General features: G+C 36.0%; 1 long non-coding RNA gene across 1 annotated transcript in view; it reads left to right on the forward strand.

Annotated features, from left to right (window-relative positions):
- The window catches only part of LOC141578166 (uncharacterized), a 367419-nt gene that overhangs the window by 54839 nt on the left and 285221 nt on the right, over positions 1-27359 (forward strand). The window contains exon 2 of the long non-coding RNA XR_012508204.1: positions 22318-22418. This is a non-coding gene — a long non-coding RNA (uncharacterized LOC141578166). The remainder of the gene's footprint in view (positions 1-22317; positions 22419-27359) is intronic.

Below are 27359 nucleotides of genomic sequence, written 5' to 3' on the forward strand. Positions count from 1 at the left end.
AGGCTTTCTCTGAGACATAATATTGGGGAGAAATAACAGACTTAGACTCAAAAGACATGAATTTGTGTCCTCTTGCTACTCGCTACCAGTTTTTTGTTGAGGAAGCCATTTAAACATCTGTAAATCAGTTTGAGTTAATAAGGAGTCTCAATCACACTTAAGATAGAGAAAAGCATTTTTAAAAATTTATTTACTATAAATAAATATATACATATAAATAAAATAATTTTAGCCCTTAGAAAGTGATTTTCAGGTAAAAGTTGGAAGACCTCTAAATTAAAGTTTCCTCATCTACAAAACAGACCCAGTGATACCCACTTCATGGAGTTTTGTGGGGATTAAATGAGATGGAAGTGAATGAGAGAATTTTAAGAGGAAATTTGATACACAAACTAAAGGCTATCATTATGATTCTCTAATTTTGTTTTTCTAAAGGCATTCAGAAAAAAGAATCAACCTTATTCTGCAAATAAGGATTCTTTTCTGGAAGTAGTATCAAACCAATAGAGATGTACCGATCAACTGCAGTGCTGCCCTCCTTCCTAGTCTGGAGAGCCCTATGACGATAATAGCATATCTTGATGTGTGATACTGACAATTTAACAGTTTTGAGCATCTGACTTAAAATGGGCTTTAGGTTGAAATAAAGTGTAGAGTAATCGTTTGTTTATCTAACATGATTTCTAACCATCTAGTTTGGCAGTCCTTTCCCCCAAAAAGCTATGAAAGAGTTTAGTTTTCATAGTAGTTGCTAGTAGGTGTATGAGAAGGAGAAAAAGCAAAGAACAAAACTTAACGCTTAAGGAAAATGTAACCGCGTCTTTTGGAGCATTTACAGAAGTCAAGCAGTCTGAGTTTCCTCCAAGGACCATCAGGCCCACTGGGTGAAAGAGTTTACTGTGTCCTGCGTCACCATAACTGGCTTGTAACTCCCTGTTTCCCTTTCTTCCCGGGCGTTCGCTAAGGAGCTTCTAGTAGTGGCCCTGGGCTTCCTCACTGATAATCACATCAGGATTTTACCCAGGGTGTTCCAAAAAGTACATGGAGTTTCAGGTTCTTCCTTGGATCTTGCTCATACCAATCCTCTACAATCCTAAAGAGTAAATTTATTCTTATGTAGATAGCTGCCCAGTGAGTACAGGAGAAAGTTTAACCTTCCTTGTAACCTGGACCCAGTCTACCTTTTAGCGTTCTTTGTTACCACTCTGTCATCCCCGCTCAGCGCTCTCCCTGTAGAGAACTGTCAGCTTCACCCACCTCTGCCGTGCTCTTGCTTTCATGCTTGGATAAAGCTCTCCACCAGGAATGCCCATTTTCTCTCGTCTCTACAAATAAATGTCTGCTCATCTTCTGTTCTAAAGCTGCCCCCAACCCCCTTATAAAGTCTTCTTCACTTACCCTAAGACAAGATCAGTTATAAGCATGTCATAGAACATTGTATAAGCTTCTGTTAGAACAGTTATTTCAATATCTATTCATTTACAAATTACTTTTTCTATTTTACTCAATAGAATGTAAGCATCTTGAGGGTAGAACTCTGTTTCATAAATTCTTAACTTCTCTTCTGTGACTTGGCACCAGTTATGTGCTAGATATTTCCTAAATGTTAAATGAAGATATTTTAAATTTTATACTGAATTTGGCAAAAAGAGAAAATATGCTCACTCTTTACTAGCAAAATGAAAAAGGCACTTACACTTCCTCTGTATAACATATGGGGACATGTATATGAACCGACTGTTAAAATCATAAGGCATTGCACAAATGTCAGGTGTCTTTTGTTGACTTGATCCATTCATTCATGGAGAAGCAGTGAAATGTAGCAGCTAAATGTATGAAAACTCTCTGCTGACTGCCTGGTTTGGAATCCTGGCTGCATCACTTACTAGCTGTGCACTCTTGGGCAAGATAGTTAAAATTTCTATGCCTCAGTTTCCTTGACTATAAAATGGGACTAGTTTCCTTGCTAGTTGTAGCATGGATGTAGAAAAAAAAAGACAACTAAATGGTGTTTAGAGTACAACTCTATCTCATAGGGTTGTTGTGAGTATTTAAGTGGGTTAATACAAGCAAAAATACTTACACAGAACTTGCACATATATACCAAGTACTATATAAGGGCAAGCAATTGGTAATTCATTGAACATGTGGAGTATTCATTAACAAAAATATTTATCAAATGTCTGCTATGTGCTGGCACTGTCTACATAAAGCAAACCAATAAATAAATAAAATATGACATATGCTATGGAGGAAATTAGAACAGGGAAGGGGCAGAGGAAGGGAGGGATTGGTGTTTCAAACAGGATGGTCAGGAAAAGCCTCCACTGAAAATCCCAAGTATAGCTAAGGAAAGATTGCTCTAGATGGGGGAATAGCAAATGCACAGGCCCCAGCCAGGAAGATGGTGGAGTGTTTGAGGAATGGCTATGGTCAGCGTGGCTCAGACAGAGTGGCCAGGAGGAGAGTAATAAGGGATAAAGGCACAGAGGGGCCAGAGGCTGGATCCTGAAGGATGTGGTGGCCTTGCCTTTTACCTTGGCTGGTTGTTTTGGGGGCAAGGAGAGATGTGAGCTCTTAAATTTAAAAGGCTTGCAACAGATTTGAGGACAGGTTGGAGCAGGAAGACTAGATATGAGACTATTGCACTAATTCAGACTTTGGTGATAATAATTATTTTCTGCTATTTTAAAACAAAAATGCCTAATGAACAAACATTGTTGTACATTTGTTAACCTTTTTTCACTATTTTTTCACTTGAGATAATACATCAGAATCATATTTGGTATTAAAATACTCATTCCTTTTATTTCTAGTCTTAATGATTAAGAATTGTTTACTTACTTTCACATTTTTGGATTTTTCACTGTGATGTTCTGCATGAAGTTTAAACAAGAAACCAAATGCTGTAACAGTTGTCTATCATCCCATCATCCCACACTCATCAAATACCAGGCATGTTGTAAATGGCTTATAGTAACTAGATTTTACTGTAAATTTAGGTTGGAAAAGAAATACTTTTTATCACTTGTATCCCTTTTTATTTTGTATTTCTTTTGATAAGGAACTCATTTCTTCTTCTACAACAAAGCTACCACCTTTTAATATCTTTTCTTCATCTTTTTCGTTCACACTCTCTCTTACCACCTGTCTCACCCTCTTTTCTCTCCTTTTCACTCTGTCTTCTCTCTTGACTGTCCCCCATCCCCGAATGTGCCTACTGATGACTATTTCCATTTGTCTTCAATGAATTTTCCTTCAGTGAGTTTTCCACATTGATATATTATCATTCTTTATATTCAGATTTTACTTTTTTTTAATTTCCTAAAACTAGTTTAAATCTCAGGTGCCAAAATAATTTCTTGATATGCCCCATGTAAATATTCACAAATAGGTCTGTAGGTTCTCTTCACTGCGTATTGCTCAGTAACAAGAAATATTAAATGATGGTTACTCTGCTGAAGTGTTGACCTTTCGGATGATCAGTGACAAATAACTCTCAATGAACTTTGTACATTGTTGTTTATTTGGACTGTGAATTCTAGTTCAATCATGAGAAATGTTTATTTTCCCACCCGAGTGTGTATAGTTATGCTAAAATACTTCATTTCTATTTGTTTTTAAAACCTGAGCTGCTGAATAGAGGACAAAAAAGGTAAAATGGATGTAAAGTTATTGTTGTAAAGCCTCTGGAAAAAAGTAATATGAAGAGAAAGATTAAAAATTAAAAAAGAATGTCAGCATGAGTTAACCTAACTTAACGAACTGAGACCGAGAGTTCACAGATGACTAATTCTGGGGACAGATATTTACAAAAGCCAGCTGGTGTTGGGTTAAATGTCTAGGCAGAATGAAGGCGGGATGCCCAGAACATCTTGTTGACTTTGTCTTCTATTACCACAGACAGCAACATCTCAAGTAGTTGTGTAAAATGGGGCTGGCTTCAGAGGCCTGCGATCCTGATTAGCAATTACAGCAACTGAAGTAAAGCAAAACCCCATCATAGGCTGGCCTCCTTGATTACACAGAGGATCCTGTAAGAACCCAATTAAGTACCTGATGTTAGGTGAGGGAGATGAGGATAAAAATAGAAGAATGAACAGTCTAACATGAGAACCACTCACTCGAAGTGATCGAGATGTACTGAGTTCATCTGTATTTCCAAATAGATACACTTGTTTACCTGCTTTTATACCACAGTTCCTTGAAAAAATCTTGTTTCAGATACAACATATCCTTCTTTGACCTGAGGAAAGCTTACTCTCATTTGAATTTTCCTATTCAAAACAACTGTTTTAAAGTGAGAGATTTGACAAAGATGCTTCGATTACAAGTGATTTTGTGTTTCCCAAGATATGTGAGGAAAAGTTAAAATACTTGGCAGAATGGTTGGGAAATTTAAAATCGGTTAGGTTACTGTTGGTTGTGTTTACTTCCACAGTGCAGATACAGTAAGCCAATGGCTTGGTTAAGTTCTAGTGCTGTTTCTGGTTCCCATTGCTTTAGCTAAAGCAGCAGTCAGGTTTTAAAAAGGTTGTTGAGTAGCTTCAGGCAAGAATTTTTCATTAAAATATTCTGTATCAGTGTGTTTGCATGTGGGAGATGGATAGGTAGGTAGTGGTCGAGTCTGCTGAAACCCAAATCAGACAAAGGGAGAAACAGAACTTTTCCAAAGCAATAAACCCCCCAAACTACCGACATTTCCCTGTGAGCAATGTGGAACATTTTCCCTGAACGAGAAAGGAAGACATCTTTATTTTACACCAGAGAATTTCATCTTCTCTAACATTCGGAATTACTGATCTGGGACCTTGAAGCAATTACTGAACATCTTACAAATATATATCGTTAGCCCAGACTTCTTTCCTTCACTCCAGGGGTGCATTTCCAACTTTCCTGGGAGTCCTTTCCCTAGATATTTCACGAGCACTCCAAACTCAGCCTGTCAGAAGTGGAACCACTCTTTTATGCCTCAAATTGGATTCTCCTACTCTATTTTCTCTCTCCATTATGGTGCCACCAATCACCCAAGCCAGAATACTTAGCATCTTTGGTTGATAGCTTTATATCACTCTCCACATCCTATTGATCACCAAGTTCCATGCATGTTTACTTGTATTGTGTTTAAAAACTGGCCATTTTCCTGCATTGTTCTTATTTTCCTGTGCAAGGTGTTCAATTGCTGACAGGTATTTTTTGAGTACTTTCTATGTGTCAGGCATAGTGGAGGTCACTGGGGATACAGGATTGAAGAAGACAAAGCCTGAATTCAAGCACATGAACAAAGAAATATTGTAATCTTTCTCCCTTCCAAGCAGTCCTCCTCACTGGTGCCCTGGAGATCACTCTAAAATATGGATCCAGTACTTTGGCTTGAAATTGGTTTTTCATCCCATGAGATAAAACCAATCTCTATGCAAAGCTCTAAAAGACCAGGGTTCCTGCCCAGATTTCTAGTTTTGCCTTCCCTTATTATCCTCCTCTCCTCTCTCACAATTTATGTTACAACCACACTAAATGTAACCACCCGCAATTCAAGAGAGTATTGTCATTACCTTGTAAATTTCTTCTGCTCACTCCTTCCTATACCAAATGCTTCCCTCCTACTTGGACAACAGACAACACAGTAACGCACATAGAAAGGGGGAACTCATTGCCAGGAGCCCTCACCCTCTGCAGGCGGAGGACGACATCCTGCCCTGAGCACGGGCCCCAGCGCTTCACCAGTGGGCCTGGGGCCAGACACAGGACCCACCCAGACGCCCTGCTCCCCGGGCATCCCCACAGGGCTGAGTGGCCCCGTGGGGTATGAGGCCCAACCACTGGCAGGGGACTCACAGCCCAGGCCGACCTTCCCTCCAGCAGATCCTGGAGCTACCCTGTGGTGTGCCCCACATGCTGACGGTGGCATGGACTGAACCCAAAACTGATCAGAGGATCCTGTGTGTGTTTTAAGGATTTCCTGTGTTTGGCGTGTTCCCCCACAGAAATGTAGAAGGGTTTTCTGGTGCACATAGAGGCTCCAACAAGACCTCAGTCTCCACTCTGTGCTGCTGAGGGGGGACACGGGCCCTGCAGAGGCCACGGGGACAGCAGCCCGAGGAGCACAGGGCCTGGGCCATGTCCGACTCCTGGGGGCCCCGCCCCACACCTCCACAATCAGCCGCCTGTCCTGTTCTGTCCAAGTGTGGGAAATGCCTGGCAGGTCCCCAAGGCAGAAGATAAAAGCAGGATAGCTAACCTAAGCCCAGGCTCTCTAAGGAAGCCAGCATCTAGAAACGTCCAACACGTGGCCCTGACAAGGCTGCCGGCCGCCCTGATGTCCCCGGTGGGTGGGTGGGCAGCCCGAGATGCAGCAGTGGTGGTGGCTAGGCAGCTGAGAGGCAGGCCTGGTGGATACTCTGGGCCCAGGTGTTGAGCAGGGCCGTAACCGAGTGCTTGTCAGGGAGCTGCAGCAGCCTGGAGGTCATGCACCGGTGCACCGACTGCAGGAAGGGGTTGGCGTCATACTGCCACTGTCGGTCAACCCAAAGCGGGCTCTGGGCAGGGTAGTCAGCAGGCTGAAGTTTATGATGTTTATTTGCTTAACTTTCTTTACAGATTGCATGTACCTTTTTCATCTTTATATGACTTTAACCATACTATGTATCCTCTGGCAAAGAGGTAGTGCAACTTACTACTTTTTACAAAGATCAGGACTGATGTAGATAGCTGTATGATATGATGTTGTGTAAGTATGCCACACTTTAACCTCAACTATTAATGGATGTGTTTACTCTTAACAGCAGTGCTGCTCCTAACATCTGCACACATGTGTCTCCTTGCACACGTGAACATGTTTCTCTAAACCCTGTAGTCTTAGGTTCATATGTAGCTGCAGAGTTGTTTAATTATAAGGGATGCACATTTCACATTTTATTAGACAATGCTAAATTGTTTCCCAAATTTCTTTCATCAGTTTACTTTCCTTTGAACAGGATGTAATTTTTCAGGTTGTCTTCATTTTCACCAAGACTTGATGCTGTTAACCTTTAAATTATTGCCAATCTCTGTGGGAAAAGGTCTTCTGTTTTTGTTTTAATTTGCATTTCTCTGATGATTCCTGAGGTAGAGAGATTTTTCACATGTTAATAGAAATTGATTTTTTCCCCTTTTCTGTGAAATGTCTGGTCAAGCCTTTTACCCACCTTTATTAATTTTTTTTCTTACTGACTTGGACTAACGTCATGCATATATCCTGGGTACTAAAATTTTGTAAATTAAAAGTTTTGCAAACTGATCCATTCATTTTGTAGCTTCTTTTCACCCTCTTTATGGTGTCTTTTGACCAGCATAAATTCTACATTTTAATGTGATTAAATTTGTCAGTTGTTTTCTCTGTGATTTTCACTTTTGCATCCCCATCCAGACTTTATACCAATACCATTATGTGATATTTTCTAAACATACTATAATTTTAAATTTCAGATTTATGTTTCCTATCTGATGCAAATATTTTCTGACTCAAAGTTTTTTCTTAAAATTAGTAAGCATGGTTAATTTATAATTTTTATCTAGTGAATCCAACATCTTCAGTTTCTGTTGCCTGCTTTTTCTCACTTATTGTGCTTTGTTTCCTTGTGCTTTTATTATCTGGGGCTCAGACCTGCTCATTTTTTTTTTTTTTTGGACATTTTATTGTGGGAGTTGTTAAGACCTAGGAACATGATGTCTTTGTTCAGATTGGCTGGTTTGTGGTTGTAAACTCTCAAGGATGTTTTCCCCCTTCACCTTGTTTCCTTAGTGTCAAAACTACTTTCTTTGATGTCACCTGTAGGTTCAGGTTTATTCTGGATAATTCATACTCATACTAAGAATTTAGTTTTTTAGGGTTCCAACTTTATGGGAGAGGAGGGTATCCTATTACATCTCCCCATCATCTGAGGCTGTGCCATAGTTTCCTCATCTGTAAAGTGGAGGTAATATTAATAACGGGGAACTCAGTGGGTTTGGTAAAGATTGTAAAAGTTAATATGTGTAATGTGCTCAGAACAGTGCCTTATAGGAAGTTCTATGTGTTTAATATTATTTTTATTTATTATTACTAAGCAGTCCTTGGTTTTGTGTTATGTCTCTTGCTCCTTGAAGCCACCAACATGTGGCTTGATTATGCCTGGGTGAGCAAAAAGCCCTAGGGCAAAAGTGAGGTAGGCTTATTTTCCTCTGCAGGTCTTGGCCTGGTGGTTCATTGTTAGAATTTGATGATTTAAGGAAGAAAATTATCTGTCCATCTATTTATCTTTCTATGATTTTCTGTCTTAGTTTCAACAAGAATGTTAGGTTTACCAAATAATCAGAAACAGAACTCTTTTTATTTTTGTCTTTTCATCCCCTTCATCCTAATTTCTTTGACTCACCATATTATTTTTTTCTAACTCTTGAAAATAACACTTATCAAGTTTTTCATCTTTTCTAATATAATTCTTAAATCTAGAAATACTTCACTCTGAACCACTGTAGTAGTATATTGGAAACTTAATGTTTTCATTACCCTCACTCATAATTTTTCTAGTTTATTATTTATTCTTGATCCCTCTGTTATCTAGAAGTACCTTTTAAAATTCCAAAATGCATTTTTTATTTGTTATATTTTTGTTGCATATTCCTGTCTTAATTACATTTGTCTACAGAATGTGGTCTGTATTCTTTGATACTTACTGGTGCCTGATAAATTTTCTTTTCCGTTTTTTTATAACCTTCTGAAGTGTTTATATCTTTATGTTTAAGCATATTTATATATTTTATAGGATATATATGGGTTAGTAAACTTAATCTAACCAGTGATCTCTTTTAATTAGTTAGTTTTGTCTGTAATATTTATTGTGATCATTTATATATGGATTTATTTCTACCATCTTTTAGGAGTTTTCTATTTAACTTGCTTTTTCTATGCTTCTTTTGTCCCTTTATTTCCTGCCTCTTACTGGGTTTTTAAAATTTTTCCTTTTACATTTTAATAGTTAGAATTTAATCTAAATACTTAAAATCCAAAGTTAGTATCACTACCCTCCTTTAAAAAAAAGCTTTCAGAAATCCTGAACTCTGAGTCTCCTTTTATCTTTTGTTACTGTTTTCCAACTTTTATCTCAACTTTGTTCTCATTTCCCAAATGAGGGCTTGTCATTGATTATTGTCGTTTTATCTGTCAATGATTGTGTAGCTTTCTCTACAAATTTGTCTATTTCTTTATCTAAACCTGAATTTAATTGGCCTGTGCTTATAAATCCTTAAGAGAGCCTTTTTTAGACCCTGGAGCCTAGGCTGAGACAAACAAGCTCCCTTCTCATCTGTCTGTGCAGGAAGACACTTATCTGTTTGTTTTCTTATTCATTATAGTTTTCATTGAATCTGTAGCTCTTGGAAGGTTCTAGCTTATGAGGGAGTTTTGCTCCAATTTACTGCATTGCTTGGACTTGAGGCTTCGTCCCCTCTCCAAGCCCTTTCTTGCTGGATCAGCCCTTCTCCCCAGGATGTTCCCAGAATCAGTTTGTTTTCATCTCTCTGGAATTTATTTCTTCTAGATCTCAGCTTCTGGGAATTCCCCTTACTTTCTTAACTGAGAAACCATTCCGTGAACAAGATGGTTAACAGGAATGGTTTAACTATTACTTTTCCAGGACTACTAGATGTTTTATGGTTTAAGAGTTGTCAGGTTATTTAGTCTACCATATTGTTGTAAATGGAAGTTACACTCTTTTTTCTTTCTTTTATTTTTAATTTTAAATACTCACAACTTGGTCCCCTGAATAGGCTAGTAGTGGTTTGAAGATGCAGAAATATTTGGCAAGTATGTGTAAACCTGGGCTTTTAATCTGCCCTTTAGTCAAAGGATTAAGTAAAAGCAGATAACTTTACAATTTTTATGAAATTGTCCTTGACTGAAAAGGCACGTGCCACCAGCTCACTGTATCCATTGAAGCTCTGCGATTTGAAGTGTGCAATGATAATGCATTTCAAATTATTTTGGCATGTTTTTCCCACTGATACTTTCTCGTTATTTTTCCAGTGTGCGGTATAGTTTTGGGTAAGTCATTGGTGCTAATTTTGCTGAAATTGGGCATGAATAAATACACACCCAATATAAATACATAAACACACAGTACTAAGAAAGTTAGGAAGTGAGGGAATGAATTATTTTGTTCTATTTTCTGTCTCAATATTGAAGTGGTAAATTGTTTAAACAATTGTTGAATCACTCCAGTTGTAATTCTAATATAATAATACATAGACCATTGCATCCAATGTGAATCAAATCTCAAGTATGAGATACCACAGCATCTCAAACCTCAGGTTTTATTTCCTTTATTAACACATGTTTCAACTTCAGACCTACAAAGTAATTTTCACTACCTTAACTCTGACTAAAATAACGAACTAGAAGTAACTCATTGTGAGCTGACTGGTTCACTTTTAAACTCACATCCTTTAACAGAATATTATACTTCAAATCATTAATAAATATATCAGAAACTGCCTTGGACAGGCAGGTAATCTAATCCATAAATGTTTGTTGAGTTTGATCACTCAGAGACATAAATGTGATAAAATAATTATTTCTGATTGTAACCAAAAATGGATGTATGTCATAAAAACACACTTTAAGAGACACTATGCTAAAGTTAAAAAACCTGACAATTTTCAAAGGGAGCATTTTAAGAACATTTAAATTTCATTCCTACTCCTGATGCTTGATACTAAAAATATACAAATTTCAGAAAATCAAATGGAGTTTTTTTCTACAGAAATTTCATTTCAGCACTTATTGCTTATTATATTATTAAAACAAAAGAAATTTATTATTTAAAATGGAGCAAGAAGCAAATTTAGTAACAGGATATTGTCAAATGTGATTAAAATAAATGCAGTTTAAATCAAAATCCCAATGTGAAATTTATTTCAAAGCCTCCAATTCTTGGTCTGCTTTAAAATTTTCCTCTAGTAACTAATATGGTCAGTCCTTACCCATTGCCATAATAAAATATAACCTCAATTTTTTACATCATTTGTTTGTTTACCAAAAGCCTTTGATATGACGTTAAACAGGAGTTCTTGAGACAAAAAAAGAAAAGAAAGAAAGAAGAAAGAAAGAAAGAAAGAAAGAAAGAAAGAAAGAAAGAAAGAAAGAAAAAGAAAACAACCTAATCACATTATTCAACACACAACTTTGCCATCTACAAAGTTCTTTCCTATAGTCTCCATCTGATTCCTCATTAAAATCACCTGAGAAACTTAAAAAATACCCATTCCACAGCCCCACGCTGGTCCAGTTAAATTGACTTTTTTCCTATACACATTCTGTTGTTAATGCACATTGAGTTGGCAAGTGTTTTTAAAATAATAAATATCTGAAGGAAAGTGAAATATTTACTCTAAGTCAGATGTGTCTATTATTAACTGTGCTTGTTCTGAACATAATACCTGGCGCAAGTGCGGCAGTTTAAGTGCATAGAACAAGCAAAGGTTGGGCAGCAAGGCTTTTATTTATAATCTGAGTGGAGGTCTGGGAAGCAGGCAGTGCTTGGGTCAGTGTGTGTCTTGGCTTTTTAAAAAGAGCTGTTTATTATCAAAGCAGTTTGATTTATTAATTTTTTTGTCCCCTTCTCCCTCCTTTTGATTAAAAAGGGAAAAGATTGATGTAGAGGTTTTCCAAATCCACCATCATTGGATCTGTTAGAGCTATTAGAAGGTTCGGGGTTTGTTCGTTTTTCCTTTTTATGAGAAGACAAAAATTTTTTGATTAAAAATAGAAAACACAAGTAGATATTCTAAATAAGATCCTTTCAGGTCCTGGATTGATAAGAGAGACGAAGAGAAAAGGCTGTAATGTAGTGGATAGTTTAGATATAGGAAGGAATTAATATTTAAGATGAAATATATAATGAAAATAAGATTTTATAAAAATAAAATAGGGGAAATTGCTCAGCATTTAACATTTTGTTCTTTCTCCATTTGAAAATATATTGCTTACGTTATTGGTTTGTTCCTGGATAAAACCATTCACATTCTGGGAAATAATAGGCATATTAAGGTATGTTTATTCATTATATTTGCTCTCTGGACTGTTTCCTAACTTTTTCCCTGAGAAAATCCTCATTTATAATACTATTTTTGAAGAATCTGAGATGCAGACTTATGAGAACTTCTTTGTTTTTCCATTTTCTCCTGAGACTGATGTGATGAAAAGGGCATAGATTCCCTCCCCTTTAAATATGGAATAGTGAGGCAATTCCTTGGTATTTAATAATAAAAGAATGCACGTGTCACCATGAGTGATTTTCCAACTAAGACCTTGCAAAAATGTGTCCATTTATGTTCTTGGCTACCCTTTATCTCAATGGGAATGAAAAGATACACACTGTGACCCTATATGTAAATTCGGTATGATGTTATTGTTATTGAATATTTAAAATGATCTGTTATATTGTTATGGAGGTTGATCTTTAAACATATTTTTTAATTGAAACCCGATTTGGGAAATTTTAGTTTATTAGAAAAGTTCATTACCATTTTACTGCGTATTACTATCTGGTGGCTGTACTCTCATTTTGCAGTTTAAGTCCCAAATCCCGAAGTCTTGCTTCACTAATTCCATTGTTTCTAGTTATAGCAAAAGTGAGTCTTCATGGTTCATAGTCAGCAGTAAGACCTGCTAAGAGCCATTTTGTCCTTCTTGGCAACTGGTAACTGGCTTGTTCAAAGGTCAAAGTATGAGTTGCCTATGTGTTTATTTTCATATTGAAACAGACTTTCAAGTTGGGTGAAGAGCCAGGAAATATTTCTTTCTAGCAGGCACTGTGCCAGGTACCCAGATACCCGATAACTAAGGCCAAGTTCCCATCCATGAAGAACTCAATGCCTAGAGGTTGAGCCAGAGAAAAGTACAGATAAATCAGGGTGCTACGATGTGAGTGCAGAGGAAGCAGCTGCTGCTTGGGGCTGTGAGGAAGAGCTCCCAAAGGAGGTGATATGTAAACTGTCTTGAGGTCTGAGTTTTTGAAGTGGTTAAGGAAGTTGAGAACATTCCATGCAAAAATGAAAGTCTGGGCTATTCTGCAAGAATGAGAAGTAGTTTGTGTGAGAATTGTAGAGCAGAAGGAACCAGAAATTATTTTTCATTTTCTGTCATGGCCAGAAATAAGGACAATAGTTTGGGTTTTTTTTTTTTCTTTCATGGAGAAAATGGGTAGGGTACTATCACATTTTGCCATTAAAAAACTAGCTCTAGTAGACTGTATGGATTGATGATGTGGGAAAGCAGTTGTGCTGTGATCCTAGATAAGGGTGATAAGGTTGGAGTGTCAGACAGTCGCTATGAAAATACATGTGGGACTCAGGAGACACTGGTGATCAATGGCGTGTGGGCCGTGCAGAAGAGGAGGAGACTCAGGTATGACATTTGGTTTGGGTAAAAGAGTGAGTGGTGATTTCCTGATTAAAATAGAGAATATGTGAGGAGGAGCAGATTTTGACCAGGCAATGAGTTTTTCTTTGGACTTGATGAAGACAACTTCTTATCATCTTCCTGAGGGAAAGGGAATGTGCTCTGAAGTCAGGGCCTTTTCTAAGAGCTCCTTTTCAAGCAAATTTCTTCACTTGAGTACTATTAGGAAAGAAAGAAAAGTGACAGTGACATTTGGAAAGACATATAAAGACATAAAGAGAGAAGACATGCTGCTCAATTTCATGAAGTCCTACTCCAAGGATTCACTAGTTTGGAAGTTAAGGGCAGTGCAGATAATACTATCTCACAATGAGTAAAATTTTATTAAAATCCATAGGTGTAAGTAAGAATGTAGAAGATGCTTATTTGTTGAAGAAAGTGCATTTTCAGGCTCTCTTCTCTGGGATCTTCTGTCATTGTATAAGTCCCTAATGTAGTCTTAAACACATTGTTATAGTTAATTATAAAGGACTTGGACTGCATTTTAGAAATCATTGTATTTCTAGAACCTAACTATGTAGTTTTACACCTACTATGTAATTAGAACACAGTAGGACCTCAAAAGCATTTCGTCAGTGGAAATACCCATTAAGTAATGGATGGACTAATTACAAATTATAAGTATTAATTTTATGCTTGAAATAGAATAGCACATATATTATCAACACTTTTAAACTGTGCAGGTGGAACTTTCATACATGTAACTGCTATACATTATTGAGTTACTCTGTCACATCACACTGTTTATTTCCTTTATAATGTTTTTCACAATCTGTAATTGATTATTTCTTTGTTTATGCATGTTTCCTCATTAAACTGTAGGCTCCATCAGAGAAGGGAGCCCATCTGTCTAACTTACCTCTATATCCTCAATGCATAGGATAGTACTTGCTCATAGTGCTCTGTATGTTTGCCTTTAGTGAAACAATTAATAGATTTTTAAAATCAAATGATATAGCCCTGTTAGGAAGAAACTGATGAGATCTCATTTGTAATAATAATAATAGATAAGTAGATACATAGTAGAATTGTTATGAATAAAGCCTTATCTATTTCCTTCCTAGAACAAAAGTAGTCATATTTAAACTCTCCTGGTTGCCAGGCACGGTACTGGCTCTTTTAATCCCATTTGTTTCTTGCAATTACTTGAAAGGTTAACTGTGAAGTTGGCATTATTTTATAGATAAAGAACCTGAGGCTCAGAATGGTTATATAACTTGCCCAAAGTCACACAGTTAAGTCAGGATTTGAATCCAAGTCCGTAAAGTGTCAAATGTGTGGCTTTTCTATTAAACCACAAAATGATATTCTTCATTGTAGTTAAATTTGGTTTTTCAAAGATGCAAAATATCACAAAATTTAAAAGCTGTTTGCAGAAATAAATGTATGTAATCTTAATGAAAATTAGAAAATGGAAGTATTCTTATTTGGCCTCAGAACAAATCTGTTGAATGATAGGATCGCCTTTGTACAGGTGTCTCAGCATGAAATATATTCCAAATTTGTGTTATTATGCCCTGCAGTAAACTATAGCAGGCCACAGCAAGAAAGGGTGTAAGATAATATACATGTCAAATATGAAAATAAGAAAAATAACATTTTCTTCCTCTATATCCCCATTTTTGACCCCAAAACATTGTGAAAGATTGTTCTCTTGAGACACAAGGGGAGTAATAAAACTAAATGTTTTCCTTTCTGTTTTCTATGGAAACTTAACCTTCTGCTTTCTGTGTGTACACAGACAAATAAATGTCACATTGCCAGAATTATTCCAAAGATTTATATTTCATATTTCAAATAAAGACATCTCCCTTTGGGCCAGTTTGTGTGGGTTTTTCCAGTGAGCAAGAGAAAAAAGAAGACTAAAACTAAAGTCAAAATTACCTTTGTGAAAAATGTATGTAATAAACATGCTCTTTCTCTATAAATCCTATAGAAATATCAAGAGAGCTTTTTCATAAATGAATAAAATGATCTTGAATTTCATATAGAATAATAAAGTTATCAATAGCCAAGAAGCTTGTAAAAAAAAGATGAAGAATAAGGAGAGACTTTCTTTGTAGATCCAGAGCATATTATTAAGCCATTACAATCAAATCAATAGTAGTCCATAGGAATAGGCAGATAGATCAGTGGGATGAAATAGAGAATCCAGAAATAGATAACAGGCATAAACGAGAATTCAGGTATCACAGAGGTAAGTCTTTTCACTGAGTGAGATTGCACAGGCACAAATGAGGTGGCAAAAGTGGCTTCCATGTCAAAAAATGTGTACAGAATTGTGCCCATTTCATATCATTGCCAAAAACACATCCCCGATAGATATAAAAACTAAACAGTAAATAATCTTAGAAAAAATCTTCGAGGCTATATACAAAATCTTGAAGTTAGAGAGCTCTCTACCAAGGCTAGAGCTTTTTAAACAATAAAGAAATTGTTTAGAATTTTTTTAAAAACTTGAAATATGAAACATTAGTAAAATCAATAGATAAATGATAGATTTTGGGGGGGGGAAATGTTTGCAAAACAGATGGCAGTCAAAGGATTAACTGTTTACAACATGACCTTAAGAATTCTCTAAAAAATTATACAAACCAATAGGAAAATTGGCAAAGAATATATGAAGTGGCAATTCAGAGAACAGAAAATCTAAATGGCCAAGAAACACGAAAAGATGGTTTACTTCACTACTAGTTAAGGACATGCAAAGTAATAATCAGATATTCTTGAATGCTTATCAGACTGGAAAATATTTTAAGGCTGTGATACATATTGCCCACAATAATGCTGAAAAAAGTTCAAAATGTGAAAAATTTTAGGCCTTTTTGAGAAGGCAGTTTGGCAATATACATAAAAATGAAAAACATGCATAACTCTTTGATCAAACAGTCTTAAACCTGGGACACTCTTTTATAGAAACAAGAGAAGCAAAATGGATATAAAGGATTCTCTTTTTGAAGGTGGTAGAAAACTCAGTTGTGCACAATTTTTGGCATATGTTACATTCTGTACAGTCCTTTCATGGGATATCTTTTCAAAGTATATGAACTATAAAAATATTTTGATTGATGTATTAAAATTAAAATTAAACTACAGCTTCATTAATACTGAAGTTAGCTTAGTTTTAGCTTAGATATTTCTACTACAAACATTATGTTTAATCATCATAAAATCCAGTGAGATGGGCATTATTATGTTCAACTTAAAGATGAGAAACTAGAATCTCATAGAAATTAAATCTGTTTTGGCTTCCTGTTGTTATAAGCCAGTAATAAATCACCACAAATTTAGTGGCTTACATTTCTGTAGTTTGGAAGTCTCACTGGGCTAAAGTCAGGGTGTCAGCAGGGCTGTATTCCTTCTGGAAGCTCTAGGAAATAACGTTTCCTTGCCTTTCTCGCCTTCCAGAGGCCACCTGCATTGGTTTGCTTATAGCCCCTTCCTCTAGCTTCAGAGCAGCCATGTAGCACCTTCTGATCTCTTTCTCTGACTTTGACACTCCTGCCTCCTTGCAGTAAGATCCTTGTGATTACACTGGACTTACCCAGATAACCCAGGATAATCTTCCCAACTCAAGATGCTTAACTTATTCACATCAGCAAAGTTCCTTTTGCCATATAAGGTAATATATTCACAGGTTTTGAACATTAGAATGTGTACATCTTTGGGGAAGGACTTTTCTGCCTACCACAAAATCACTTTCTTAAAGTCGAACAGCAAATAGGTGGCAGATTTTTTTCCTCAAACTTTAGTAGTCTGTTTTTTGGGTGATGAAAATATTCTAAAATTTGATGATTATATCCATATTAGATTATATATGACTTTGTGACTATACTAAAAAGCACTTTGAAAGGCAAATGTTGTGGTATACAGATTATATCTCAATAAAGTTGTTTTAAAATCTAGTATTGTGATAGAGGAATAACAATAAGTAATTTTTAAGCATTTCGTGTGTGAAAAGCACAGTGTTAGTTATTAAATATTGCTGAACACTTATTACTTTGTCTGACCAGAGTAGTCACATTCTTCTGGAAAATCTTCCTTTACAACCACGTCAGATCAACTCCTCTTCCCTACCCACATGTTGGACACTACAGCTGAGCCGTCAAATGATCTGGTCCATAGTGCTCCATCTATAGATGAGAATGTTCTCCAAGATGGACAAATCAGTCTTTTGTCCAAGGCTTTTTCTGATTGGGACTAGAAGTAATGTTACCAAACCAAACTGAGATCCTTTCGCCAATGCACACTAACGCCAATCTATTGACATCAGGTTGTAGTGAAGTAAATTGCAGTGTTTATTGCTGGGTGCCAAGCACGGAGTACAGGCAGCTAATACTCAAAAGACCCAAACTCCCAGAAGGCTTTCAGGGAAAGGTTTTTAAAGACAGTGGGGAGAGGATTGCAGCATATGTGATCAGCTCATGGACATTCTTCTGATTGGTTGGTGGTGAAGTAATCAGGAGTCACCATTATCAACTTTCTGGTTCCAACTGGCTGGGGTCTATATGCAGTTAACTTCTTCTGCCTGGTAGAGGTTTCAGTATCTGCAAAATAGCTCAAAGATACTGCTCAGAATATTATCTATAGCCCCAGAAGAGGAAATAAAGGTCCTTGACTTTGTTTAATGGCTAAACTATTATTATTTTGTTGACGTGACTCTTTTCATCTGTTTCTGCATTTTCTCACTACTCTGATTAAATTTGTTCTTTGAAACTCAGGGAAGGTCTGGGAGGCTAAAGTTTTTCTACAAACAAGAGGCAGGCAGAGGACGTGGGGGGATCTGTCTCAGGAATGCCCCATAGGATCCTGCTCAATTACAACCCCCCATTTTTTATACTCCTCAATCTTTAGGGGGAACAGGTGTAGGACAAGAGGGGAATAACATTTTGGAGACGGCTTAATCATAAACTTGGCAGAGAAACTCTGTTTGAGGGAGACTCTATTTCAGTAGGATCTTCTTGGTCCCTGATGAATTGCTTAAAAAAAAAAAAAAAGTAAATCTGCAACTATCAGTGGCTGTTTTTCCTTCCTATGGTTCATGTCCCCTCCCAGCTATTTGCAGCAGGAAAGAATCAGAGCCACAAAAAAGGTGACAACAGTTAAAAGGGAGGAACTTCTATGTCTTCCAAATTCCAACTTCAAATGTCCATTGGGCCAACCTTATCTTTCCTGTTGCTCTAATATTATTTAAACTGATTAGAATTGGGTTTGATACTTGCAACAAAAATTCTGTCCTTACTTCCTTAGAGATTACTTGGAAAAAAAAATATATATATAAAGGTTTGGAAAGTTAAATAGAAATCTAAACCAGAATACAAAACATGAGATAGAGTTGGTGATGAAAGAAAATGTGAAAACAAGAATCTGTAATTAAATTCCAAATGAGCAATATGTACAACCAGTTTTATGGATTCAGATAAATAGACAGTGGTTTGGGTGATCTGAAAAGAGTTCCTGGAGGAAAAAGATCAAGACTAGAATTAGACCTTGAAAAGTAGATACGTTGAATTTTTCTGTTAGGGTCACCCATGCCACCTTGTTTAAATGAATTTCCTTTGGAGAGAGATCTAAGAAAGATCCTGCAGAGGCAGATAAGACATGTCCTGAACGGGGAAGGGGAAGGGAGGCAACTCTATGACTATAGCAAGATTTTATTCAAAGGCTAATATTTTGGGGCATATTAGTTGTTATAGGAATAATGTCCCATTTACCTTTTTTTTCCCCTAAGTCATGTAATGAAAATGACAAAATTAGACTTTTAATAAAATCACTGAAACTTTAAAGCTGATGGAAGATTAGTGGAATATTATCAGAATCAAGTGAGGCTGGATTCTGGTCAATGTTGCAGAGGATCTTAGTTTTTTTGTTTTGTTTTGTTTTGTTTTGTTTTGTTTTTAAATAATCAGTCTAAGCTCCACTAACTGTTAAGAACATATATAGCACTCAGTCTACGTGGGTGGCTTTGATGTCTCACTTTATTTTGAACCCTAGTTTTGACTCTTGAAACTTTATTGCAAAACATGGAAAGAACTGACAAAATGACCTTAAAACCTGGCTAGTTTTCCATAATTAATTTCTTCTGGATCCCCCCTTTTTAACACATATCCCTGAGATAGTCATTTTTATAAACTGTGAAATCCCATGAGTAAGACCGTAATCTTGCTCACTTCATCAGTAAATTGAAGTGGTCCTTAAGAGCCTTTCATCAAGTTGGTTTTTTTTTTTTATTATTAAAGAAAGAGGAAAAAATGTTTCTAACACTGAGAATTATCTTAATCTGGCTTTCCCAAAGGAAATGCCACCGATATCCTGAAAAATATAATTCCTTTCATTTCTTCTGACTAACATGTAACTCTGAGAAATACAGTAGAACTGTAGAATATTAGAGCAGAAGGAGATGTGTCTGACAATGTATAATCCAGTATACCTCTTTAACAATGCCCACACTGAGATCAAGAGAATCTGTGAGTTTGCCAAGGGAGGACTGAACCACACTTTAATTCCCAGGGAAAGGAATCTTTAGATGACACCACGTTCCTTTTCTTGAAAACTATCATTAAAATATTGCTTAATTCAAAGTATTTCGGAGAAATTTTATCATGTTCATTTTGTTTCAGCCACTACATAATCCATAATTGGTCAAAAGTTGGAAGCATTGTTTTTTGTTTCTTTAACTTGGTATCTTCTAAAATGTTCCTAGGGAATAAGAATTACGTTAAAGTTTCATGAAACATGATTTGCAAAACTCTTGGATGACAAACTTAAAAAACTACAGTAAAATTTAGGGGATTTCTTAAAGAGATGCAGTCTAGAAGCCACAATACAAAACATAAACATATTAGACAATATTAAGACTATCTGGGTAAAGATCAAGCTCAATAGTTAAATGATAAATTTGGAAAATATATACTTTATATCAAAGTTGATATTATCAGCAGGAATTATTATGTCTGGCCCAGACAGAACAAAATAGGGGTTACATCTCTTTCATGCTTCCTTTTAGCAGAGAGGGAGCTAGAATCCCCAGGCTGGTCCAGCCCAGTCACTGGAAACTTCTTAGTCCATTGCCCTATGATGATTTATAAGTATACATTTATTCTGAAGTCCCTTTATCCCATGATTACTTACAAATGTAATTTTCTGAGCATCATGAAGTAAAAAACACTGGAAAGCCCTGGTCTAATATAAAAAGAGGACTTGTATATCATGAAAAAGTCAAACAGCCCAATAGAAAAATGAGTATAAAAGACTATTCACAAAATTGCATATCCAACTTGCCAGTGTAAAAGACTCCATATTTCTATAGTAACCATGGAAATGCAAGTTGAAGTAGAAGCTAGATATCTGTTTACACCCACAAGGCAGGCAAAAATTTAAGAGTACAGTAAAGTCTATTGCAGGCAGGGAGGCAAAGAGAAGACAATTCTCACTCATTGCTGGTGATTAGGTAAAAAATTTCAGCGCATCTTGGAAAAATGATCTGGCAATATCTCTTAAGCATAAAAGTATACATTTATTTTGAAACAATAATTTTACTCTTGGAAACACATTCCATAATATAAAACCACCTGCATTGATATTTATACTCACACACACATACTCAAGAATGCTTATGTACTATTATGTATTATTCTTCATAATAAAAATCAGGAACCAATATGAACAGATAAGCGTGTTATTAATAGAGAAATTCTTAGTTCAGTGTAAAAATTAACTTGAAATATGATAAACATTTTTGTAAGAGTTTTATATCTTAGAAAAGACTCTTCATTGTTTTTTTTAAGAGGCAAAGTTCTTTTTTTTTAAATTTTATTTTATTGAGTTATAGTCAGTTTACAATGTTGTCTCAATTTCCAGTGTAGAGCACAATTTTTCAGTCATACATGAACATATGTATATTCATTGTCACATTATTTTTCACTGTGAGCTACCACAAGATCTTGTATATATTTCCCTGTGCTATACAGTATAATCTTGTTTATCTATTCTGTATATACCTGTCAGTATCTACAAATTTCTAACTCCCAGTCTGTCCCTTCCCACCCTCCTCCCCCTGGTAACCACAACTTTGTATTCTATGTCTATGAGTCTGTTTCTATTTTATGTTTAAGTTCATTTGTCGTCTTCTTCTTCTCCTTCTTCTCCTCCTCCTCCTTCTTCTCCTTCTTCTCCTCCTTCTCCTCTTCCTTCTTCTCCTCCCCCTCCTCCCCCTCCCTTCTCCTTTTTTTTTTTCCTAAGATTCTACATATGTGCGATATCACATGGTATTTTTCTTTCTCTTTCTGGCTTACTTCACTTAGAATAACAGTCTCCAGGGATATCCATATTGCTGCAAATGGCATTATGTTGTCGTTTTTATGGCTGAATAGTATTCCATTCTATAAATATACCACATTTCTTTTTCTAGTCATCTGTCAATGGACATTGAGGCTGTTTCATTGTCTTGGCTATTGTAAATAGTGCTGCTATGAACATTGGGGTGCAGGTGTCTTTGTGGAGTAGGGTTCCTTCTGGATATATGCCCAGGAGTGGGATTACTGGATCATATGTTAAGTCTGTTCCTAGAAGAGGCAGAGTTCTTGTTTATTTTTGTGACAAAGGAAAGACTCATTTAGAATGAGTAATGAGAGCTTTTATCAAATGCCAGCAATCTACAATAATGCTTATTTTTATATATCCAACATTATTGATTTTCTCATATTTATAGGAATAGCTTTCAGATGTAATATTTAATTTTGAGTCATAACATTTTCATTTACATAATTACATTTTGGGAGAGAATATAACTTGCCTTCTTTTTTATCTAAAGAGAATATATTTTTATCTTTGTCCAGGTCACCTAGCTAACGCTGGTACCATGATGGACCTGTCTGGCTGAAGTTGGAGCCTTGAAGGGGATGCAGCTGCTATGGGAAATGCCAGTCAAGACAGAGAGGTAGGGGAGAAATTTCCTAGGTTTTCCTTTCATCTCTCCTTCCAACCTCCTTTAAAAATCTTTAATGTGCTAACCCTAGCCAGATATGCAGTCTGTAGAAATGGTTTATAGCATATCTGTTTGTAGTAGAAAAATACTGAAAATACCCCATGTTTCTACTAATACTAGAAGGTGTAAATGAATACTGCATAACAGTGATATGAATGAACTATAGCTAAACATAATATGCATAAATCTCAGTCAAAAATAAGGCAGAAATTTATCAGTGAAAACCTAATAATCATACATATTACTAAAAACTAAAGAGTATCTTATTAAAGGAAATAAATATATATGGCAAAAGTGGTAAAATGCTATGGAGGAAATAAGGGAGTAATACATTGAAAATTCAGAGAGTGGTTATTTATGAAGGAACTGAAAAATGGGTAGGATCAGAGAGGAGCTCTCAGGAATCTTCAAAATGTTGGTAAAATTTTATTTCCTAAACTGAGTAAGATGTGAGTATTCATTGTATATGGCACTTTATACCTTACACACATTTTATTAGTACTTGTTTTTAATTTCTCAATGTTTGGTAGCAATAATAAAAATTACAACACTAGTAACAGAAGTAAAGCAAATGAACAAAGAGACCATGGAGAAAAACAGTGGACCACCATCCCTGAGGAAGCATATTAGAAAAGCTCAAGAAACTCATAACTGGAAAGGTGATAACTACCATGAATCACAAATAGAATAAACACAAAATTTTAAAAGAAGACATCTAAATCATTAAGAGTGGGAGAGGGAAGCAAGGAAATATAGAGTAATTTTTTTTCTTTTTTAAATTTTTTTGTTCTCGGTAGGATGGGTTTGGGATTATATTACTATCTGTTTAATACAAACAGTTATAGTAATGGGTTAATAGACTTACAAAAAAGGGTAATCACAAGCCAAAAACTTATAAGGGAGTCATAAAAACTAAATAAAATCCATGATAATACAAAGGGAAAATTACCAAACCACAAAAGGAAGAAGAAACGAACAAAGAGAAAATACCAAATCAACTGCAAAAATAAGTTCAAAATGGTAATAAACACACATCTATCATTAATTAATGTAAATGTTAATGGACTAAATGCTCCAGTCAAAAGACACAGAGTGGCAGACTGGATAATAAAGTAAGAACCTTCAATATGCTGCATACAAGAGACCCACTTTAGGGAGAAGGACACATATAGATTGAGAGTGAAAGGATGGAAAAGGATATTCCATGCAAATGGAAAAGCCAAAAAAGCAGGTGTTGCAGTACTGATTTCAGACAAAATAGACTTTAAAACAAAGGCCATAAAGAAAGATAAAGAAGGACATTTTATAATGATTAAAGGAGTAATACAAGATGAGGATATTATACTCCTTAATATATATGCACCCGATATAGGAGCACCTAAGTACATAAAATAATTACTAACAAAGATAAAGGGGGAAATTGATGGGAATACAATCATTGTCAGAGATTTTAACACCGCATTACATCACTAGACAGATCTTCCAGACAGAAAATAAACAAGGCAACAGAGAAATTAAATGATACAATAGAAAAATTAGATTTGGTGGCTATTTTCAGAGCATTACACCCCCCAAAAATAGGATATACATTCTTTTCAAGTGCATGTGGAACATTTTCTAGGATTTTTTTTTAACATTTTTTATTGATTTATAATCATTTTACAATGTTGTGTCAAATTCCAGTGTTCAGCACAATTTTTCAGTTATTCATGGACATATACACACTCATTGTCACATTTTTTTCTCTGTGAGTTATCATAACATTTTGTGTATATTTCCCTGTGCTATACAGTGTAGTCTGTTCTACAATTTTGAAATCCCAGTCTATCCCTTCCTACCCTCCACCCCCCTGGTAACCACAAGTCTGTATTCTCTGTCTGTGAGTCTATTTCTGTCCTTTATTTACGCTTTGTTTTTGTTTGTTTGTTTTTGTTTTTGTTTTTTAGATTCCACATATGAGCGATCTCATATGGTATTTTTCTTTCTCTTTCTGGCTTACTTCACTTAGAATGACATTCTCCAGGAGCATCCATGTTGCTGCAAATGGCATTATGTTGTCGGTTTTTATGGCTGAGTAGTATTCCACTGTATAAATATACCACTACTTCTTTATCCAGTCACCTGTTGATGGACATTTAGGCTGTTTCCATGTTTTGGCTATTGTAAATAGTGCTGCTATGAACATTGGGGTGCAGGTGTCATCCTGAAGTAGATTTCCTTCTGGATACAAGCCCAGGAGTGGGATTCCTGGGTCATATGGTAAGTCTATTCCTAGTCTTTTGAGGAATCGCCACACTGTTTTCCATAGTGGCTGCACCAAACTGCATTCCCACCAGCAGTGTAGGAGGGTTCCCCTTTCTCCACAGCCTCTCCAGCATTTGTCATTTGTGGATTTTTGAATGATGGCCATTCTGACTGGTGTGAGGTGAAACCTCATTGTAGTTTTGATTTGCATTTCTCTGATAATTAGTGATATTGAGCATTTTTTCATGTGCTTTTTGATCATTTGTATGTCTTCCTTGGAGAATTGCTTGTTTAGGTCTTCTGCCCATTTTTGGATTGGGTTGTTTATTTTTTTCTTATTGAGTCGTATGAGCTGCTTATATATTCTGGAGATCAAGCCTTTGTCGGTTTCATTTGCAAAAATTTTCTCCCATTCCGTAGGTTTTCTTCTTGTTTTATTTCTGGTTTCCTTTGCTGTTCAGAAGCTTGTAAGTTTCATTAGGTCCCATTTGTTTATTCTTGCTTTTATTTCTTCTAGGAGAAAATTTTTGAGATGTATGTCAGATAATGTTTTGCCTATGTTTTCCTCTAGGAGGTTTATTGTATCTTGTCTTATGTTTAAGTCTTTAATTGATTTTTGTATATGGTGTAAGGGAGTGTTCTAGCTTCATTGTTTTACATGTTGCTGTCCAGTTTTCCCAACACCATTTGCTGAAGAGACTGTCTTTATTCCAATGTATATTCTTGCCTCCTTTGTCAAAGATGAGTTGACCAAAAGTTTGTGGGTTCATTTCTGGGCTCTCTATTCTGTTCCATTGGTCTATATGTCTGTTTTGGTACCAATACCATGCTGTCTTGATGACTGTAGCTCTATAGTATTGTCTGAAGTCTGGGAGAATTATTCCTCCAGCCTCTTTCTTTCTCTTCAGTAATGCTTTGGCAATTCTAGGTCTTTGATGGTTCCATATGAATTTTATTATGATTTGTTCTAGTTCTGTGAAATATGTCCTGGGTAATTGGATAGGGATTGCATTAAATCTGTAGATTGCCTTGGGCAGTGTGACCATTTTAACAATATTGATTCTTCCAATCCAAGAGCATGGAATATCTTTCCATTTTTTAAAGTCTTCTTTAATTTCCTTCATCAATGGTTTATAGTTTTCTGTGTATAATTCTTTCACCTCCTTGGTTAGATTTATTCCCAGATATTTTATTACTTTGGGTGCTATTTTAAAGGGGATTGTTTCTTTACTTTCTTCTTCTGTTGATTTATCGTTAGTGTAAAGAAATGCAACTGATTTTTGAACGTTAATTTTGTGACCTGCTACCTTGCTGAATTCTTCAATCAGCTCTAGTAGCTTTTGTGTGGACCTTTTAGGGTTTTCTATATATAGTAACATGTCATCAGCATATAATGACACTTTTACCTCTTCTTTTCCAATTTGGATCCCTTTTATTTCTTTCTCTTGCCTGACTGCTGTGGCTAGGACTTCCAGGACTATGTTGAATAGGAGTGGTGATAGTGGGCATCCTTGTCTTGTCCCAGATTTTAGTGGGAAGCTTTTGAGTTTTTCACCGTTGAGTACTATGCTGGCTGTAGGTCTGTCATATATAGCTTTTATTATGTTGAGATATGTTCCCTCTATACCCACTTTGGCGAGAGTTTTTATCATAAATGGGTGTTGAATTTTATCAAATGCTTTTTCTGCATCGATTGAGATGATCATGTGGTTTTTGTCCTTTCTCTTGTTGATGTGATGTATTACACTGATTGATTTGCGTATGTTGAACCAGCCTTGTGTCCCTGGGATGAACCCCACTTGGTCATGATGTATAATCTTTTTTATGTGTTGTTGGATTCTATTTGCTAAAATTTTGGTGAGGATTTTGGCGTCTATGTTCATCAGTGATATTGGCCTATAATTCTCTTTTTTTTTGTAGTGTCTTTGCCTGGTTTTGGTATCAGGGTGATGGTGGCTTCATAGAATGAGTTTGGGAGTATTCCCTCCTTTTCAATCATCTGGAAGAGTTTGAGAAGGACTGGTATGAGTTCTTCTTTGTATGTTTGGTAGAATTCCCCGGTGAAGCTGTCCGGTCCTGGACTTCTTTTGTAGGGAGGTTTTTAATTGCTATTTCTATTTCCTTTCTAGTGATCGGATTGTTCAAGTGTTCAGATTCTTCTTGATTCAGTTTTGGTGGACAGTATGTTTCCAGAAACTTGTCCATCTCCTCTAGGTTATCCAGTTTGGTTCCATATAGTTTTTCATAATATTCTCGTATGATATTCTGTATTTCTATTTTGTTTGTTGTAATTTCTCCATTTTCCTTTCTTATTTTGCTAATTTGTGCTCTCTCTTTTTTCTTCTTTGTGAGTTTGGCCAGAGGTTTGTCGATTTTATTTACTTTTTCAAAAAACCAGCTTTTGGTTTGGTTGATTTTTTCTATGGTCTTGTTAATCTCTATTGTATTTAATTCCTCTCTGATCTTTATTATTTCCTTCCTTCTGCTGCTTTTTGGGGCTTTTTGTTCTTCTTTTTCTAATTCATTCAGGTGGTGGGTTAAATTGTTTATTTGAGATTGTTCTTCTTTTTTGAGGAAGGCCTGTATTGCTATAAACTTCCCTCTTAGCACTGCCTTTGCTGTGTCCCATAGGTTTTGAGTGGTTGTGCT

Source organism: Camelus bactrianus, chromosome 1, assembly GCF_048773025.1.
Source record: "Camelus bactrianus isolate YW-2024 breed Bactrian camel chromosome 1, ASM4877302v1, whole genome shotgun sequence".
Lineage (NCBI taxonomy): Eukaryota > Metazoa > Chordata > Mammalia > Artiodactyla > Camelidae > Camelus > Camelus bactrianus.